Source organism: Bombus vancouverensis, unplaced genomic scaffold (assembly GCF_051014615.1).
Source record: "Bombus vancouverensis nearcticus unplaced genomic scaffold, iyBomVanc1_principal scaffold0022, whole genome shotgun sequence".
Classification (NCBI taxonomy): Eukaryota; Metazoa; Arthropoda; class Insecta; order Hymenoptera; family Apidae; genus Bombus; species Bombus vancouverensis.
In genome coordinates this window covers 1089752-1098113 of record NW_027468913.1, presented here as the reverse complement: position 1 = coordinate 1098113, position 8362 = coordinate 1089752, and positions in this window count along the sequence as shown.

Here is an 8362-nt window from a genome sequence, read left to right as displayed (position 1 = left end):
TATAATATTCAGATAGATAGATGAAAAAAAAACTGAATTTGCATAATTACTCATGGCTTATTGATCAATCATGCGACTCGTTCAGAGGTAACTCGAGTTGTAAAGGCGACAATTTATTAAAAATGGTATATCTGACGTACGATGCATTTGCTCATGTTAAACTATTTAAATAAGTATAAAAATCACGCGAAAAAAAATCTACTGAGAATAATGTTGAACTAGTTAATAATAATAAATCATATAGTGAAACACAAACCTTAAATCAAGATTTTAAGTTCAAAAAAAAAAAAGAAAAAAAAAGAAGAAAGAAGTTGATAAAATGACAGCAACATGTAGCAGCAGGCGAGAGAAAATAAGCCAAATTTCTAAAAGAAGAAACGATGCTCAAGAACTCGAAATTTCTCGAGTGGATATGCTAAACAACGAATTTAATGAACAGTTGAAAGAACGTGAAACAGCAATAGAAGACTTACATCAAATGTTAAAGCATCAATCGGAGATTCATAAAGTTACCTTAAATGAAGCAAGTTTGAAAATAGGAGAACTCTCTGATAAAATTAAATGTTTTAAAGGAAAAGATAGCCAGATACCGAAACGTAATGAATTACTCGAAGAAGAACAGAATAAATGGAGAAATTTAGAAAAAATGATTACAGAAAAACTTGAAGAAGAAAAATCCCGTTAGGAAACAGCTGAAGACGAAGTGAGAAAGCTTTCCAAATATAACGAGCAACTTCTAAAAGATTATCAAGAAATCCATAAAAAAAAAAAGAGAGAAAGGAAATACGCTGAGGTTGTTCATCATAATCACAGGTAAAGAATTAAACATGTACCTCAACTGAAAGATAAAATCAATCGACAGGATTTATATGCGAAGAACATAAGAACACAATATATAGAACAGCACAAGATGATCGAAAAATTGAGAGTAAAAGGAAAACGTGTGCATAATAAAGGTAAAGAGAACACATAATGTATCTTCACCAGGGGCGCATGATCCAAAATTAAATAATAAAATAAAAGGTTTTGTTACTGAAAAGTTAGAGAGATTTCATGACAACAAAAGCATTGCCTGTGCAGAGTGCAGTGTATCAATGTGCACTAAAAATGCAAGCAACGTGACGATTACTTTTAGAACACCACAAGCACCACGAAAACACAATCAAGACCAAACAAGATCAAGTTCAAAAGTGAAGTTACGTGAGCTTATTACTGCTAACGACCAAAAATTGAATTACGATCCCGAGCATCAACTCGCTGATCTTCAAGTAGAATGTTCCGACAAAAACAGGACGACACAAGATTTCGAGAAGCACATAGAGGACATGAAGGAGGAAGTGCAAAAATTAGAATTGCAACTCGACGAGTTACAAAAAAAAAACACACACACACACACGCACGTAAAAAGAGTTCAATCTTTTGGAATACAAATTGAAGAACTAACAATAAAATTAGAAGAAATAACATAAGTCACAAATATGAAGTTGACTTGCTGGAACAAAAAAAAAAAGGCCAAACTTAATTCATGTGTTAGTAATTCAATGGAGGAACGTGAAGCTGGAGCTAAAGATGCAAAAGAGATAAAATGTAGTTCTTGAACCACAAGGACAAATAATCTGCCCTTCAATATGAACTAGACGAACTAAAGGGTGAATATGAAAAAGTGGGTGATTTTGGATATAAATATGAAGAAGAAACTAATAAATTGAAACTGGATTTTGAAAAATAAGAAAAATGATCCTTGTCAATGAAAATAAATTTGAAATATTGCGTAGGGTAGAAATTGAGGGTAAAGTAAAAGATATGAACGAACAAAATAATTTTCTTAGAAAAGAACTGGAAAACGTCCAAAAACTTTCCAAAGATGTTAATAATCGCTTACTCGAGGCGAACCAAGAATTAAAAGATTCACATAGAAAACACACTCTTATTTGAAAATTGAAAAAAAAGAAAAAAAACATCAGGAAGAATTAGGTGATATAATAAAACTTCATGATGAAGAAAAATATAAACTGATACAGCATTGGTGTTCTGTAGAATGTCAAACTGCCATAAAGGGTTACATTGATGGAAAAGTGCAGTAAATATTTAAATAACAATCCATGACTTCTTAAGTAATTGTAACAATCTTGATGTTTTACTATGGAACAACTAGATGAAGTGCACAGTGACATTAATAAAGTAGAATCATCGATAAAAGTAGATGTATCTTCTTCATTAATATCAGAATCAACGACTGATATTATAAAGAATGCGCATGATATTCCAGATGATCAAAAAAAAAAAAAAAAAGTCACAGGAATGTACAGATAATACAATTCAAGATGGTTTAGTAGTAAATAAATGTGATGTAACAGATTTAAATAAAAACAAAAAAAAATTTTTTAAATAAGGAAAGTAGTGAGACAGAGAGCATAAAGAACGCTGCGATTAATGAAGTAGAACAAAAAATAATAAATAAGGACCCACAAATTGATGATCAATATAAAAAAGAAAAAAGATGAGAAATTTCAAGAAGAGCAAGCAGAGAATACAACTGAGATTGGAGATCATTCAAGATATGCAGGTGACACATCTTTAGATAAAGAAAGTACGAACGATGTTGAAATATTTAATACAAATGAGGGTGAACAAAACATTGAGAAACACAACGTTTGTACAGTGTTAAATATAGATACAGTTAGTGTTACTAATGCTCAGTGTCAAGCATTAATTAAAACACTTGGTGAAACTTTTGATGATAAAGCCCAAACATTGCATCTCACGGATACAGACACAGATTTGTCTAAACTAGTTGATAGTAGTTCAGAAGTAATGGTACTGACTGTAGAAACTATTATATATTAATGATATGAATGAAAGTACAGAAGAAAATATTGTTTTAACTGTACATGAAAAGGATGCTGTTGTAAATTCCAATGAAGAAAAAAAAATGTTTCTGCAGAACAAAGACGAATGAAGAACGCTGAAATTGTAAATGAAGAATTTAATTCGATAGGTTAAGCACGAAAAAGTGATGGAACAATTATAGAAGTAATTTCAACAGAAATTGTGGCTCAAGAAGTTTCTGAAAATTGTAGCCAGAAATACAATTATGACATATTAAATCATACAAAGACAAGAAACGATTCTATAACTCCTATTACCTCAGGAGTAATTAGTGATCTAGAAACTGCAGATGACATTGATATTAAAGAAAAGAATAACAAGAAACAACAAATGGAAATGGCAAGATTGATCTTTTGATAGTTCACATAAAATTAATGTAGAAAAGAAAATTATTCATAATAAAATTGTCGTACTTATACATGTTGCTAATACAGAAGGAAGGAATAAATCTATAAGTGAAGCAGATAAAGTGCGCATAACTAACAAAAGAAGTGTCATTCAGGATATCTTTGATGATTGGGGCATTGAAAATGCAGATGACAGTCAGTCGGTATCTAAAGCTCCAGATACTGTGGAAATTGAATTGAAAAGTTTACTAAATGACACAAAAACACGAACTATAGAGGAAAGCACAGTTGTACTGGTTGACGAAGAAATTACATGCATGGAAAAAGAACCAGTTGTAGATGCTGAAAAGGTTTTAGAAGTTGCTAGACAAAACAAAGAAATGCAAGTATCAAAGGAACAACTGGATAACAATCAAACTATAAAGAAACAACAAGATAGTATAAAACCATTACTCAAAGACCACTAACTCATTCTATATCACAGGCTGTTAGAAAGTCTACAAAAGATTCAACACGTGATACTGCGGCATTTCGTCAAACTTAGCAAATTATCCCTATTAATCGTAGTCGAAATTTAACCAGCCAACAACCTTCACAGGTTGAAATAGCAAAAGCATATAACACGACGAAGAAGAACAAGTACAAGTCGAGCCAGTCAGAGTCCAATTCCATCGCTCCATACTGAGGAAACACTAAGATTTTGGAGGACCAAAATCAATCTAAAGAGGGGGGTATGTGACATCAATCACATCTCAACCTACATCAGTGATAATACATCGATGGTCGACTTTCGAACACTTTTGGACACATCACCACCTTATCATCATAGCATACACCAAGACTGTGACGCTCCTTAGTCCACATCAGAGATAGGATATGGACCCCCGACCTTTGGACACTTTTGGATACATCACCACCTTATCATCATAGCATACACCAAGGCTGTGATGCACCAAAGTCCACATCAGAGATAGGATATGGACCCCCGACCTTCGGACACTTTTCTACATCATAACCTACACCTATCCCCTCAACATCCTAAAACCAAAACGTATATAAACCGAGACTTCACCCAGCTCGGGCAGTTCTTGTTCCTCTTCTAGTTGCTGTACTCATACAACCCCTATTCTCCGGTTCGGTGTTATTTTGTAAGTGTTTATAATAAAGTTTTATAAAGGAAAATAAGTAGTTGGGTTACGACTCAGCCTTCTTACTACCACCCAAGTACCAACTTTACGTGACAGGAGCCGCCTCGTACCTAAGACTGATAATATAGGACTTGGGTTAAGTAGTAGAAAGGTAGTCGCGATACACTGTGTGGTTTTTAATAGTTCTTACACACGGTGTGTACGCGAACCTTTCCCACCAAACTAGATTAAGAGTGGGGCCGCTCCACTGGGATACGTCGCAAGAGAGGGTAGGAGATCAGACCGGCCTTGGATACAGTGTCCGGCCGTGGGAGGGAGGAATCCGTCTTCAATGTCTCTGCCATGTACATAGCTTTGTTTCCCCCTCCTTCCATTGTGTCTAAGGCATGAGCCTGCTAGGTAAGCCTTACTGATGAGTCCACCAGCAGGCTCTGGACGAAACACACTTTTTTTCTTCTTTTTCTCCGTCTTCCTTCATATATCCGTGATAATTGTAGCCTGCTGGCTGTAGGTGTCGCTTACCGGGGTGTAGTACTGCTATATTTCCTTCTTATTTAGATGTCGTGGAAGAAAAATCGGACTTTGGAAGAGTACGAGGCGTCGGGATTTGAACCCGGGATCCGAACGTTTGTACTCTATGGCGCTAACCACTGCGCTGCCGTCGTCCGACACTAGTTGGTTTCGAGTGGTGAGATTTGCGTTCTCGTGTGCCGCCACGAGAGGAAATCTCAGTGTGGGTGTGCTTTCTGAACGAAGAACGTGGATTCGTTGTTCACACTTTTCGTTAGGAAAGTGAGGGTGCCCATTGATTATAGCCAACGTTAATGAATGAAGATAGGAGGAGGAAGCCTCCTACCAACGTGGCTCGTGGGTGACATTGTTTATTGGAAAAATAACTACCCGCTTTCTCCGTTATTTGTAAGAGTGCGCAATAAACCTAAGCATTGTTCTAAGGACCATCCATAAACCGAAAACACTTACAGGGTTAGAGATTCCTTCAAGCTATTAAGATTACGTCAAAGGATTCAGTTTATAGGATATAGTATGTAGTAGATCAGTATATAGTATAAAGTTTCAGACGGCGCACGGACCATCGTACGCGCCGTAACAGAGAGAGTTATAAGAATATACATAAAATGTAATTAAACATCGCAAAAGTAACTTAATTAGAAATGACTAGAATGTATGATGTATAATATAATGAATTCAAATTGTCTAAAAAATATTACAAATTTATAGAGATTTTACTATAAAATGTTTTTAACAGAAGCTGATACAGTTATATAGCATTTTCAAGCATTTACGAACATTAATGTACGAATTTGAAATTAGCAATATTGAAGCGCGGTACTCGGAAAGACGAATGTACATGGATAATTGTATGCACTAATCAACGATACGGTTATAATTGCATGCTTGATAGAAAAATATCATCGTAAAATTGATATGATTTCATGGAAACGCGTCTAACTTGGTATCTCGAAAGTATCTTAAGCAAACTAATTAGCGTGCCTGTTATGTCTTTTAAAATGTAAATTAACATGTAACAAAGAAACCTTCATCAATTTGATTCGCTTCAAACTGCGCAAATAAGTAGTATAAATAATATTTGTGATAGATTTGGCATCAATTCCATGTTTCCTTTAATATTTGCCTTTAGAAAGTTCAATTCGTTTCACGATTATACAAATTACTAAAAAAATGTCTATATTAGTAATTTATTTATTTTGCATTAATCGTGACATGTTAGTTGCATTATGTTATATGTAAACTACCACAGAGGAAAAATGATAATCTTTCAGTTATTAGTTTTCTGATTTTAATGTCATTTTATGAGTACTTTAACACGAGGTACTTGTAAATGAAAACAACCAATTAGGTCTAAAAACATAAGCCTGTTACCAAGACTCTTATTAAATTGAACAAGCTTTTCAAAAATCGAACGTGTATATTAACGCGAACTTATTATTTGACTGATTTGACTGACATCCGAAATTGGTGAGATCATATGAAATTTTGCTTTTCGCGGTTCGGTGTATAAGAACGCGTCACCGATTGCTCAACTTTCGATATAAAAAGCGGATCAAGTCTACCGGATTATCCTACAGACACGCATTAATTCGTAAGAGTTAGTCATCATCTGGATAATAATTATCTGAAGAAACTTTCAACGTGAAAATATAAAATTTTCATTGATTACATATTGCGTTCGCCATAATTGAAAAAATGGTAAACCTTCGATCTCATCTTTCTAATACACATTTTCTTTACCTCGTGATAAATAAATTCTTGGAAATTTAGGAAAATTTTCAGTGATCATTTTAAGGAATTTGACAAATTTCCAACGAGACTATGTGACACCGTTAGGTAAAAGTGATTCAAATGTAGTAGCGATATTAAACGAGAAATCTATAAAGGTGTCATTAGAAATTCTAAGAATGTCTCTGCATCTTTCTCTTAGGTATCACGCCAATAGTTTTCATTACCGTGATGTAATATTTATCATGCTTATTTTGTACGTAAAACGAATCGTTGGAATATTCCCGAAGCTAACGAAGCATTTCCCAAAAGTTAAACCGAAGAAATTAACGCGAATAGTTAAGTGAAATTTTTCCATTAACTTGCTGACCAACCGGCAAATAAAAAATCATAAAAATTGTTTCAATGTGTTGAGGTCACGCATAACTTCTTTTTTCATTGACGATTACCAAACAGGTAAAATTTCGAAATTGTACGAAGGCCACGTGACCAGATCGTATTGGAATTTGAAGTGCATGGAAAAAGACAACTCGAAGTACAAACCTTGAGCTGTACTACTCGAAGTACAAACGTGAACTAATGGATGCAGAAAAGCAATTAACGCCAAACATCCGAACAGCATCTTGGAGCCCGTCATTGTTCTGAAATAAAAGAAGTGACGAATTAAAAAGACGCAGGACTAATAATAATAAAGGAAACTTAGTTCGTATTATAAATTGAATTTACATCAGAAAAGAAGCACGATCAAGCGAAACAGATCGTAGAAATGACAAATATCATCGATATACGTTTCAGTGTAATTTCACTTTTGAAAATTATTTAGTTTAATACGATCGTATTCATCGCTCTGAAACTTTCATTGTGCTGCAATTTGTGCTGCGTCTTTTTAATTTCTCTATCTTTCTGTGTTTTCGGAAAAATTACTTGAAAGATTAAGAATTGCTTGCCTTATTTTATTTTCGATTAGTTAGGATTTGATTATTCCAGGTAAGCTTTATTATTTATAACAGGTTTTATCACTTGTTTATTATTTAGGAGTTTGTTATTTTAGGATTAGTACCTTTTAGGATTTCTTATCCTTCGAGTTTCTGTTTCAGATATCTAGGTCTATTTCAAGATGTTTTATTACATTAGGATTATTTATTCGATTAAGATAATTTAAGAGTTTCACAATGTACAAAGAAATAATCGCATGAAATTTAGATTTATGCTTTAAACGTATCAAACACGCGGTAATTTCAATGTCTATAGCCTCGAACGTGTTCTGATTAGTTGTGTCATTGTCTGTGACATTGAAATCACAAAAATCCATTGCAAGTGTGCTGTCATGCAATGTGGATGTAATTGGGTTTTTTGGGTATTTCCTGTATCATCTGATTTGTACAGTACTATTTTAACGCAAGGACAGGAAACTTATTATATATTTCCCGTCCATTATTTGAATCGTTGTGAAGTGTAACGAATTATATTCGATTCGAGGAGATGTTAATGAATTACTCATTTCATATGTAATTACATGGAAATAAAAATCATTGCAAAAATAATTGATCTAATGACAACGGAATTTCCAATATTTTTTTGTTTCGTCACGTCTTTTTCATAATATATCTTTTATAGGTACGTGATTTATTAATCGTTCGAATGGAAATAATTATTCGTATAATATTCAAATGATTCTAGCCATAAAATAAATTAAAACGATACCTGTCAATGATATGC